At 38.9% G+C, this 12,886-nt stretch overlaps 1 protein-coding gene and 1 long non-coding RNA gene across 2 annotated transcripts in view; one reads left to right on the top strand and one right to left on the bottom strand.

Moving 5' to 3' along the window:
- LOC108682039 (titin) overlaps positions 1 to 12,886 on the top strand; it is a 182,954-nt gene that overhangs the window by 64,135 nt on the left and 105,933 nt on the right. The gene's annotated exons all lie outside the window — the stretch shown is intronic.
- On the bottom strand, positions 2,143 to 6,707 carry LOC108682045. The gene is made up of 2 exons (XR_001931543.1): positions 6,145 to 6,707; positions 2,143 to 2,546 (listed from the first exon to the last, which is right to left on the bottom strand). It is a non-coding gene; the product is annotated as an uncharacterized LOC108682045 (long non-coding RNA).

Here is a 12,886-nt window from a genome sequence, read left to right as displayed (position 1 = left end):
CAGTGATCTCATAGAACAGTTAGAATATCATAATTAACAACAGGTCGACTGATTAATTCGTAAATGATCGTTTCGGTTTCTTTCGAAATAGACCGCCACCAATACGTGTTTGCTTCTTAGCTTGAAGAACAATTCAGAGCTCATACACCTCGAATACGACAGGCAATCAGCGGATGACACTGCCTCGCGCTAGTGACTAAGATATTTTTACTGCCTCTGACCCGCAGGGAAATGACGCAGGGAAAGCTAGTATGAGTAGGAGGTTCGCATGAGGGAGCGTGAGTCTAGTAGACAGGCTCACGAACGCCAGATGGTGTGAGTTATATTAAGGGCCCCACAGACGCTTGCTCACCTCCCGCTCACCCAAACAAACCAACATGAGGAAGAACCTAAGGCCATGCTTAATCTGGGGAGAACCTAAGGCCAGGCTTTCTTCCTGATTCATACCCACCGAACATCAAAAATAAACCAATGAGCAGTAAGCGCGTCGAGTATTACTGATAGTCAATACGTGATAGTCAATAGTGACATTTCATTAAAAGTTTCATAGAAAATTTGTGTTAATTTTCATAGCGAGACTCCAACCTGTCTAACAAAACATTGAACTTGTCGTGAAGTTCGCGCTGCTTCATACAGTACGTTCAGTGCTCTGTTGCAATTCAAAAAGCGCAATAAAGAAATGCCATGAACTGTTATACAAATCAACACTGAAGGTTTAAAGCCTTGTTCAACACTTGGCTGCTCATCAAACAAAAGCTTGGGCGCTTAACCGTTCTTACTCTCCCTGTCTTCGCTAAAAAATTAATGTTATTGTCACACTGGCACGCTGTGTGTTTTTTGATCCAAAGAGACCGTAAATTTCTAGAAAAAGTGTGTGATTAAGAACGGAAATTGCTTCAAGCTGTGATGGCAGAGCACAATTCACTGCCTGCATCCTAGAACGTGCGTAGCTCCTCGATGACGTGTAGGCATTTCGTGGCAGAATTTATCTTTTTTCAGTAACTTTTCAACCTTTTAACGACCTCCATAAATCTGACTTTCGTTATTATTGCATACCGTTTAGAACACAGCCTCGACAAGATTTGGCGCGATTAAAGCTAGAAAATGAGTTGCCGAGCGAGTCGGCAACACTGAACCGAAGTCGAACTAAGAAAGAACAGTAAAAAGTCTTGGCAGCTCCGCAATGCCGAGCTTACTCTGCGCCTGACCGACAGCGGCAGCTCTCAACAACTGTGATAACCTCAAAGGCCTGTGCCAATAGCAGATAAAAAGGAACTGTTTCAATTAAAATACTCCGTGAGACGAACTAATTCCTTTGGCATCGCGCGATGTAAAAGTTTGTTTCTTCTGCCTGGCAAGTTCTCACTTGGAGTCCAAGTTCTGTCACTCTTTGCCGTAATTTTGATGAAATGGCCTTTAGTGTAGGTAGTGAATGAAACAAACTATTAACAACTGTCCAGACGTTTGGCGTTGCGTAGTCTCATTGGTTTCCTAAATTCATGTCGACGATCGCTATTCTACAAATCCTTTCTTAACCCTGAGGATGAAAAACAATAGAAGTTACATAAATTTTTATTCTGTATACTCAAACAAAGATTGAAAAATTAAAGCAAAATCTCAAACATACAGTGACAAAATTCCGGAGGTCATTAATTTAATATCAGATACTCATGAACCTCATCGTCAATACATAGAAAATTGATAGGCGACAGAAATTATTATCTTCTTTGGTTAAACTCATCAAAAATCTACTTGAATTGATTACATTAATCAATAAATTTAGCATTTGAAGCACCAACGCAAAGTTTGGTGGTGAGGAGGAATGTGGAGCTGCAGCGTAGCAGCCAGGCGTGAGGGTGGGGGCCAGGCTTCCTAAAATAGACCCCGACTGGGGGGCTGCAAGAAACATCTTCTTCTCCTCTCTATTCCTCCCGTCATTATTTTCTTGGATTTTATTCTTTTATATCTGTCGATAAATCTGTCTTCTTCAACCACTAGTTATCCCGCTATTCTGCACAATTCAAGCACTTCGTTCGTGTTCTTCCAATTTTTAAGATTAGAAGTCTTAAAACGAATTGAATTTTCTTCCAAGACGTTCTCCACAGAGTTAAAGCCAATTTTTTCACAATCTCTAAATTTTCGATGAATGTTATAGAACTCGAACTAATTTCTCAATTTCTTCGCTATCCAAAGCTGCAAACTTCTCGTCGAAAAACATTGTGCTCAGTCACATTTCTCCGTAATTCTCCGACACACTGCACTGTTCGGCACGTTTCGTTGTTAATTTTCACACCATTCTGTTTCTCTTCTTCACTGACTTCCTACTTTTTCCTCTTGATCGACCTGGTTTTCACACCCTCTTCTTAAAATGAATTATTTCTCTGCTCCTTCCTTCTCCGATTTCTTCTACTTTCCTCATCGATTCCTTCCCTTATTCTTCCTTCCAATGCCTCTGTTGGTTGCGATATCAGCCGCCTCGGTTCGTTAGCGACACCCAAATTCGGATGAGAGAACTGCTCTTGTGGGTGGCTGGCGCGCCTTCACACCTGCCAGGCGAAAAAAGCTCATTAATACTCGAGTAAACACTCTTTTTGTACCAAGGCAGTCGTTAAAGCAAGGTTACGTGCAAGTAAATTTGGACCTTAGTTGAACACATACCAATGAGAATCATCGTTAGAGAATATATGAGGAAGTGTTTGGCTTTATTACTAGGAATGCTGGAAGGGTCTTTATAAGTGATAAGAAACGACGGCTGTCAAAATATGCTAATATGATCTTTAATAAAACATTAAATAGTTAGAACTTTAACAGTTTTTATAAATTTCTTCATTATAAAAATTTCTTCTTCAGAATTCGATTATCCCTACGAGAATTCTGATTATTCCGACACGGACCAAGGTTAACTAAATTCCTTCAACGAGAGACCTTTATACAAAAATATGCGTGTAAATATTTATAAAAAAAAATGAAATAAGTCTCGGATATTATGCCCTCAAAAGGCGAGCATCACACCGCTGCCAGATGACGAGGCGAGATATGATGACTAACCCACCACAGCTCAGGGTGAGCAAACTTTTTTGCTCGGACTTGGCGGGCTTTGTTTCAGTGAGTCATAGTGGCAGTAAGCAGCCGTGAATCACATGCCATCGGCACCTACTATGGCGAATTATCCATGCTTTAATCACCAAAAAATATATTAGATCTTCGCCGTCCTAGTGGAAAAATTAGTATACATTTTGCCGTGCAAGTGGAAAAATTAGTACACATGCACAAATACGGTCCTTTGTTAATGAGAAATGAATCAATGGGGAAGAAGATAAGTGGAAAGTAACAATAAATTAGGCATTCCTATGATTATCACTTGAATGCCACAATGTTAAGAGGCTTTCGTAATAAAGAATTTTTATAGGTTGGTTTGATGAAAATACAATTAAAAATACAGCACAATTAATAAAAGGTTCATGGCATGTGGAATTTAAATTTGATTCTCAATTACGTAATTAATTCATTTATCCGTGATGGCTTCGTTGATGGTTACTCTCACTCGCAAGTTTAGGAAGGAAACCCCTGTTAATGCTCGGGCAAATAATATTTTATCGATCCGCTCTAGATTACACTTGAATAGTTATACCTTTCATACTTCCTCAACATATAGTCGACTTCAATGCTCAGGATATGGAACAAAATTGCTATTTTCACGCTGAAACAAGTCTCAACTCAGAATGTTGACGTGGCGCATAAAGGTGCATCAATTCGCAGCGTTTACTCACAAGCCAGGCTCCACTGGGCAAACAGTCCCTGTTACTCACAAGCGTAACTCAACTGGGCAAACAGTCCTGTTACTCACAAGCCACAGACTCAACTGGACAAACAATCCCTGTTACTCACAAGCCAGACTCAGCTGGGCAAACAATCCCTGTTACTCACAAGCCCAAATCATCTGAGCAAGCAGCCCTGTTACTCACAAGCCAGACTCAGCTGGGCAAGCAGTCCTGTCACTAACTAGCCTGATTCGACTGGGCAAACAGTCCTGTTACTCACAAGCCACAGACTCAACTGTGCAAACAGTCCCTGTTACTCACAAGCCACAGACTCAACTGTGCAAACAGTCCCTGTTACTCACAAGCCTGATTCGACTGGGCAAACAGTCCTGTTACTCACAAGCCACAGACTCAACTGTGCAAACAGTCCCTGTTACTCACAAGCCGTTCTGGGCGAACAGTTCATGAACTGGCGAACAGTTCATGTTACTCACAAGTCTAACTCGACTGGGTAAACAGTTCCTGTTACTCACAAGCCTAACTCAACAGGGAAAACAGTCCTGTTACTCACAAGCTAGACTCAACTGGGCAAACAGTCCCTGTTACTCACAAGCCTGATTCGACTGGGCAAACAGTCCTGTTACTCACAAGCCCAAATCATCTGAGCAAACAGTCCCTGCTACTCATAAGTCCGACAAAACTGGGCAAACAGTCCGTGCTACTTACACGCCTGAGTCAACTGGGTAAACAGTTCTCGTTACTCACACACCGGTTTAAAGTATAGTAGCACTTCTGATCTTCGTCTGGCAAACAGTTCTCGTTACTCACACTTGACTCGACCGGGCAAACAGTTCTCGTTACTCACACTTGACTCAACCGGGCAAACAGTTCTCGTTACTTACACTTGACTCAACCGGGCAAACAGTTCTCGTCACTCACACTTGACTCAGCCGGGCAAACAGTTCTCGTTACTCACACACTTGACTCATTTGGGCAAACAGTTCTCGTTCCTCACACACTTGACTCAATTGGACAAAGATCTGTCGTTACTCACTAGTCTGACAAGATCGACTCACTTATGCAGCCAGTTTCTAATAGTTAAATTCCCGCACTCGGCTTCCATTGTTTAAATGTTATCAACTGAAGCGAAATTAACGAATTGATTGTTAGTAACGAATGAATGGATAACCATGAGCTATATTCAATGAAAAAAATACAATTAAAAGTTATAAAAAAGCTGACGTTCTTGAAGTTGTGAGCGATGTATTTCAAGCGAGAGCTTCTATTGCATCTAAATTCATTTTATTTTGTTATGCTAGACAATTGTAAAAGCTGATGAATGAGTGTTTATAGATTTTTCTTTTCGTATCTTCAAGAATGAAATCTAGCGATTGAATGAAGCGATTTTATAAATTCCTGTGCTTAACCCCTTTTATAGTAAGAGGCAGCTAATTTCTTTTATAATTAACACACAACCTGCAGGTCAAAAGTTGTTATCAGACAACACGTTTGAAATTACAGTCGCTGACATTCTTTGACATTAGTTCGTGAGGATGTCATCATGTGCATTACTTAATATTCATTTCTCATGATGATTACTTTGTGTACTTCTTTAACGGCCAAAAGATACTTCTATATCTTCATAAAACTGGGAATTGATCAGCAAAAAAAAAAAAACATAAAAGTTCACCAGATCTTTACAGGAAACATTCCGAAGTCCAGCTCCATCGTCAGTTCGAAAACGTTAGTTTCTAAACAAAGACCCAGTTTGAATGCAGCTTTTAGCTCGTTTTCAGTTGTGAAGTTTTGCCTGTTTTTCTTTTTTATTATTATTCTTTTTCTCTTATTTGACAATTTAGGTTTTAAAATCTATTTTTTAATTCGAATAAATTAACAGATTTATCTGTATTCTAGATTCTTCGAACTGACGATAGAGCTGGAGTCTGAAATGCTTTCTTTAAAGATATAGGGGATTTTCTGGCTTTTTATTCTCTTTTAAATTTCAGGTTAATTTCATAAAAAAATTTTGGGTGTACTTTTTTATTTACAATTGATCTTTTATTCTTCACTGATTTCGTTTTAATATAGTAAGAAGTTTTAAGAATTTTTCAGGTGTGATTTTGGAAACAAATTTTATATCGCAGTAGGTTCATCGAGGTCAATGATGAATTTCTTCTGTCACAGAGCAAGAGAATGCATGTTGAGTATTAGACAGACTTGGTGTACGAGAGAAACTCATTTTACTTCAGGATATTACCGTTTTCGAACTTGAATCTAGAACTATACAAATAGTTTTGGCTAAATTTAGGAAAAAAATTAATTCCTGTTATCAATAAAAGCAGAGGTTGCATGTCTTAAACGTTCAGGGGTAAGAAGAACTCACCTACAGACTAGCAGACAACGACGCGTATTCAGGAACACAGCTTGACTGTGTCTGGTATCTCTGACGGTCAGGTCTCTGTTGGTTGTTCATTTGTCAGCCACGCCACTCTTGTCTGTAACTCCAATGGCCGAGTCCAATCCTCTTCATTTATGAAGTTCTTGACGGCATTGTTGTCTGGAAATCAAACAGCCATGCTATTGGTGGCTTTAGCTCCGACGGGTGTCTATTATATTCCTCTTAAGATGTTAATTGAAGGCTTGTTTCTGTTCCTGTCAGGTCGATAGCGAACATCTTGACCAATGTTTTTTTCAGTGCACTACGAACGGAAAATTGCGCACGAGTAACACAGACGATGTTGGCGTGGCAAAACTACGATAATACAACATCGGGTATGAACACTACGGCGTTCACTCGATTTTATGGTCACCGACACAAAGTCATTTCTTATCCAGTTAACGGGAAAATAAAACCGTGAGCGTACCTCATAACACAAATGAATTCACTGTAGCGTCGCTTGTGTCACTGCGGAAACTAATAGCGCTGGCAACCGCTCACTGGTAGCGCTGAGCTCACACTGGCACTCGGAGCTCCTGGCGCGCTCTTTTGAAGGCAGCGCGCCGCACTGGCCCCCTCTAGTTTCCCCTCTTACCTGCACCTCGTGGCCTCTCAGCTCCCCTTACCCTCTGAGCGACCTCCCCGTCCCTCGTGCTACCTCTCTTAGTTCTCTCACAAACTCTGCATCCATGTCTGCCCTTCGTGCTCATTCTCTCGAGCCCCATGTTCCTCGCCAGTTCTCATTACAAAATGCCGCACTCATTACGACTTCCCCTCCTTCTCCTCGTAATGTTGTTGTGATGTTTCCTCGTTATTTGCACATTTTTCTCCTCGATTATTTATGTATCATTGTCGTAAATGTTAGAATTAATCCCGCCTAATCTACAAAAGAAGTCGAGATCGCTCTATAAGCTGCAGTGAAATTCTTTGTAGCTTCTGTATATGTTTTAACCAAGCACGATCTTTCACCTTGGACCTCTTACATTTTTCGTATCATGATATAATAGTTTCCTGCTGTTTCTACAGAAAACTATTTATTTCCTTCTGCAAAGCATGAAATAATTTCTGCTGTTTTAGCTGCTGCTATTCTTGCAGTATAAACAGGAAAAGATAGTTAAATTTCAGCAATTTTACTATCGCGCACTTCTCTTTGGCTTTATTTATTTGTTCTCACATGATTTCATTTTCATCTGTCATGCTCCTATTTTTTCCGTCTATCTCTGCCTTAAGGTGACCGCTTCTTACAGGCACTGAAGTTAAGAAAGGTGAATCAGAATGCGATTTTCTGAAAGCACCTGCACCAAAATTTCATCATGAAGATCTCGAGTTTTTTCCTTGGCGTCGCGGACCCTCTCCTTCCCCATCAGTTTCTGAAGTTTCCGAATGCCTACGAGACAGAGTCTTACCAGCCACGCATGCGACTGCCGATGTTAAGAAAAATGCCGATGCCGCTTCAGTATTTCAACAGAATCAATTACCATCAGCATCGCATAAACTCTTTGATCTCGCGAAAACTAATGAGCGAAGATTACCGCGCATCACCGAAGCAAAATACCGCGTGCCTCAAGTTGATCTCAAGAAGTCCAAGCAAAAGGCTTACACTCGCGACCACAATCAGCCCGAGACTGTAAGACTTAAATCTTTTGACCGACGCTCTAAGGAGTTGTATCAACCGGCTACAAATGAGCAAGGAAATTTACTTAAGTCTTCTGATGACCGAACAAGTCACCCACATCAGCCATCAGTATCGCCCGGAAAGGAAACTGAATCGGAAAAATCAAAAGATGCCAGCGTCCTAGTTACGGTTCTACAGGATTCTTCTTGTAAATCTGAATTGCCGCCAAGTTTGGCTCTCAAGGATTCGACTGAACGGTCGAAACGACCTTTGAAGCGAATAGACAGCAGGCCGAAAAACATTGAATTTATTCCGCCTTCTTTTGAATTTCCTTTGGAGTCCATCGAGACTACAGCTGACCAGCCGGTGGTGTTCAGTTGCCGAGTATTTGGTCTTCCTGCGCCTGACGTCAAATGGTATAAAAACTCAGAAATTATTCAGGCTACCAACAACATCATCATCGAAAGCAAGAAGAACTTCGCTGCGTTAATCATGCACAAAACTTCGTTGCAAGACGTCGGAGTTTATTGTCTTGAAGCCGTGAATACTGTCGGGAAATGCACGACTTTCGCCTTCCTCTCCGTCGGAGGTAACGACTGCATTGCGCGATGGTTTATTATTAACATCTGGCCCTGAAGCTTGTTAAAAATTAACCCACTGCTGCACAAACGAGCAAATTTATCATCGTAGTGATTTACTCATTAGCTGTAAATTTGTAAAATTAACATTTGGTCTGTATTAGATCTTAATTATATGTTTTGTGTATGAGAATTTATTTAATTTAATTTTTTATCACATCGAATTGTTGATGTAGTAAATTTATATGACGTTTATTTTGATAATTTCTTTCTAATTTCGTGTGCACCGTATGCAATGTGTGAGCAAATGTGGGCATGCCCTTGGTCCAGCTTCGCCGTGTCTATTTTCAACAAGAAAATGTTACTTTAAATTTCGGCAAGGAATTGAGACTGAAGCAGGTTAAAATATTATGGATATATTTTTGAGAATGATTGATCATTGAAATAGTATTCAGTCCTATTTATCATTTAGTATTTTAAATTGCAATAAATGAAATATACATGAAAAAGCTTCGATAAGTTATACTATTTGTTAGAACGCTACCTGTGCGCGTCTCACACATATTATTATTTGGCTTGGGGTAACTCGTGTGAATAAATAATATTCATATGTGATGGGTCGTTTTCAAAATCCCCGACCGCTTATTAACATACTAATTGAATCGTGTGATTTATGGCAACACGCAGTGTTTCATTTCTGCTTAAAATGGTATTTTTAACTCATTTTACTGATATTTTTATAATTTAACTTACGAAAATATTTGCTTATGTTAATTAAAGAGGAACACATGATGTATAAATTAAAGGCTGTTTCAATTATTTGATATGAAGGTCACATGTGAATGCATGTTGACTTATCTTGAATTTGTTGTTCGTGTTCGGAGTTTCGGACAAGAGACTTCAATTCATGCAGCTTTAGTATCCATATACTTTTTTAAACATGATTTTCAAGTAACATTTAATCAGTGATCTACGAAATTTTGAATCGCGAATTTATCTTGTAAATTTCATCCAAGTTTCGAGTAACTTTAATGTTTGGTGTAATTACCGTAGAGTTTCCAACGTTCGTATTTCGCCGTATGTTTGAAATTCGGGTCATTTATTAAAATTATCTCGCATTTTTTGTTGGCAACACAAACTGAAATTCTTCACAAATAAATGACCTATAAAAACAACAAAAAGAAATTTATTTAAAAAATTAATTACTGACCACTACTTGTAGGTTAAGATTGATATCATAGATCGCTTAACTAAATACAATAAAAAATGTAGGTATCTGCAGATGCTCCATGTTCAACGTGGTATTTCCGAAGTGACTGATGATCAAGAGAATTAATTTTTCTAGATTCGTATTCGTGACTGTTTTTAGATGGACATTTTCTAATGTTAGAATATATTTTTTTATTCAAACAGAGCTCAGTAGAACTTGGATCTGTTGAAAAAAATTGCGGCAAGCAACTGATAATCGAGGCTTGTCTTGCCAGCTTTAAGACTTACGTAACCGCCTTTCTCTTTCGACAATATTTACGTCTTTAGGTCGTTAAGCACCGATTATAACCAGAAACATTTGAGCCTAAGGCATGCGAAATGCTAACTTTTCCAGTTATTTGAGGTAAATAGCGCATTTTGATTAAGATGACAAAATATTTACTGCAAGATGTCTTGATTTGATTGATATAAACAATTTATGTATTCTGAAACGTAGTAACATAATGGCAAAACTAGAATTTAAAAACACTTTAAATCACTACAAATGAAAAAAATGGTCATTCGGGCTTAAAATCGATTGTTTAGTGTTTAGTTTAATGACAGTAAAATTAATTATGAGAATCCGGTTTTTGGCGTGTTGCCTGCGAGGTCCGAGTGCCAAAGCTCAGTGCTAAGGTGGACAGCTCAGGGGATGGTGCTGTGCTCTTCTGCGCTAAATAAAAGCTTACGATGTTCTCCTGGCTATGTAAGTGAACGTAATCGCTGCGTTTTTATATGTTCGTAGATTATTCGCGGTTCCTCTTACCCCGCAAATGTATCATATTACATAGACATCAACGTAACAATGACCAGCATTCACCCGTGCCACGCGGCCGCCGTATTTATTCAACCATGTCCTTTAAAGCTATTCACTTGCAAGAAGTGTTCCAAATAAATGAGGCTGATGAAGAATTGTCCTGACGACGAAAAATTTGACGCTTATCTAACAATTTAACGAGTGAAACTATTATTTACCAGTCGATATCCGTTCGGAAATATTAAGCAATTCCGTTATGATGTTTAAAGTAGAATAAGATAACAAAGTATTACATTTTCTATTGCTTGGTTGTTTTCTTTATGCGGAAATGATATCTTGCGCCGAAGATGACAATATAGTACGGAAATGCACCCCATAGAGTCTGCCCTTTCATTTTACGATTTTGTGTATGAATATATTTTAAATGGCGAATCAAAATATTAAATGTTAAAGACATGCAAATTAGACCATAACTGGTATGAAATCATTTATCATAACTGGTATAAAATCATTTAACATAACATGATTTCATAACTGGTATGAAATCATTTATAACTGGGACCACCGGATCAGCGAAATCAGAGGGAAACAATGTCTCATTTTTTGTGGTTATTTCGTTAATTTTGAGGTACAATGATTCACGAATATTCTTTGTTCCAATAATAATCTGAATTAAAAAAAAATCAGCAAAAATTAAAAAAAAATTACTGACACAGAGGATCTTATTTTGGTGTGGTTCTGACAACTGGTGCAGCGATCTGAATATCTCTAACTATTCATGGAGATAGACTATTTATAAAGTTCGTCGAGGTTGGTTTCGTTCGTCACTGGGTCTGTATTGCATCGTCGAAATAAAATTTTAAAAATGTAGAGCTGCGAAGTATTCCTAGATCTTGCATCATTCTAAGAGCAACTCAATAACCGACTCGGGAATCCTGCTAAGATCGAATGACCGTTTGGCGCAGTTAAACACCATTTATTTCCTGCCACTCACTGTCACTATCAATGTCAATTAGTATTGAGATTGTCCGGAAATATTTTTCGCAAAAAGATTTGTTATTTCTCTAGAAGCTTAACTAATCTTGTCTTTGAAAGAATCCTCATAGTTTGATCTTCAGAAATTTTAACGACGCTTGATACCAAACGTTATTTCTCTGGAACGGCTCTAACCGAAATGCAATCAACCTAAAGCTACCGCGGAAATTGCCTGGTTATAAGATTGACCTCCACCAGGCAAACGACATTGAAACAATGATTGATTAACATTGCTTTGATCAAAAGACGTTCAATTCAATGGTAATTCCACGTCATATGTCTGGCGAGGAGCCTTTACCTGTCCTCATAAATGATTTAATTGTGGTAGGAATATTAGCATATGTAAAAAGTTTCCTGCTTGGGCTGTTAATTACCTAGGGTCAGTTTCGGATGGTAAACAAATAATTATTGCATGTAAAGTGACGAAATTTCTCCATTTATATGAAGAAATTTGCCGACAACTTTTATGGGAATGGCTCATGAATTCTAGAGTTGTTTCTTGGTTGATTCCACCGGGTCGGTTTTGACTTTAATTGTAACTGCCAATAATACTGCAACTGCATCGGCTTTGGCTCTTTGGGCACCAGTAAATTAAATTTCAACTCATCGAGTATTATCACATTGCTTGGTCTGCGAGCATGACTGATTAACACTCTTTCGATCTGCCAGAACTATCTGATAAACGACCAAAGACATGTAGAATTGTTAGTGGGGAGCTGTTAGTCAAAGTAGCTGTAGTAATAGCCGCCTATATACGGCGTTAAACTCTATCGAAAGCGTTATTTTTCTTTCTATTATTGTTGACTTCGTGAACACAAACCTATTTTTTGTTTCTTTCGTCTTGCGGTTTTTTATCTAATGCTTAATTTCGCTAGAAGGCAGAAGTTTTGTTCATGCAAAAATATATACTTTCTTTGATACAGTTTCTATCACAATGTTGAGCCAAAGCAAACACGAAAGACTAGCATGATGAGAGCCAGTGAATATTTGAGCTCTTCGGTTCTATTGCATCAAATTTTGCTAAATTAAATGCGAATTCCCGATAAACCAGTCGGACATGCAGGGTTAATACTGCTTGATCTCATTTCTTATGAAATCAAAAGCGGCGCGCGGCAATTACTTCCCTATTCAACTGACATTAACGTTCTTCCACTAAGAAACACCGCATTGATCCACGTTGAGTTCAGGTCTTTGAATATCACCTTAGTGTCTCGTTGTTATTGAAGCCTTGCTTAATTTTAGCTGTGACACTCCCTGCTGTTGGCTGCGGGCCACTAGCGCGCTGTCACGAGAGCGCTGCTCGTGCACTGCACTTGGCACCGACTTGGTTCCTCATGCTCTTTGGTAGTCGCAACTGCCTTCAGATTTTTGCATAATAATGTAATAAATTCGAATGATAAAATTGCGATTCTCTTCTATTGAATAAAAATAAAATTGTTTCAAATGAATATATTC

This window comes from Hyalella azteca, unplaced genomic scaffold (assembly GCF_000764305.2).
Source record: "Hyalella azteca isolate HAZT.00-mixed unplaced genomic scaffold, Hazt_2.0.2 contig5528, whole genome shotgun sequence".
NCBI lineage: Eukaryota > Metazoa > Arthropoda > Malacostraca > Amphipoda > Hyalellidae > Hyalella > Hyalella azteca.
Note: the sequence above shows the minus strand (reverse complement) of the source record. Positions and strands in the feature narration are given on the sequence as shown.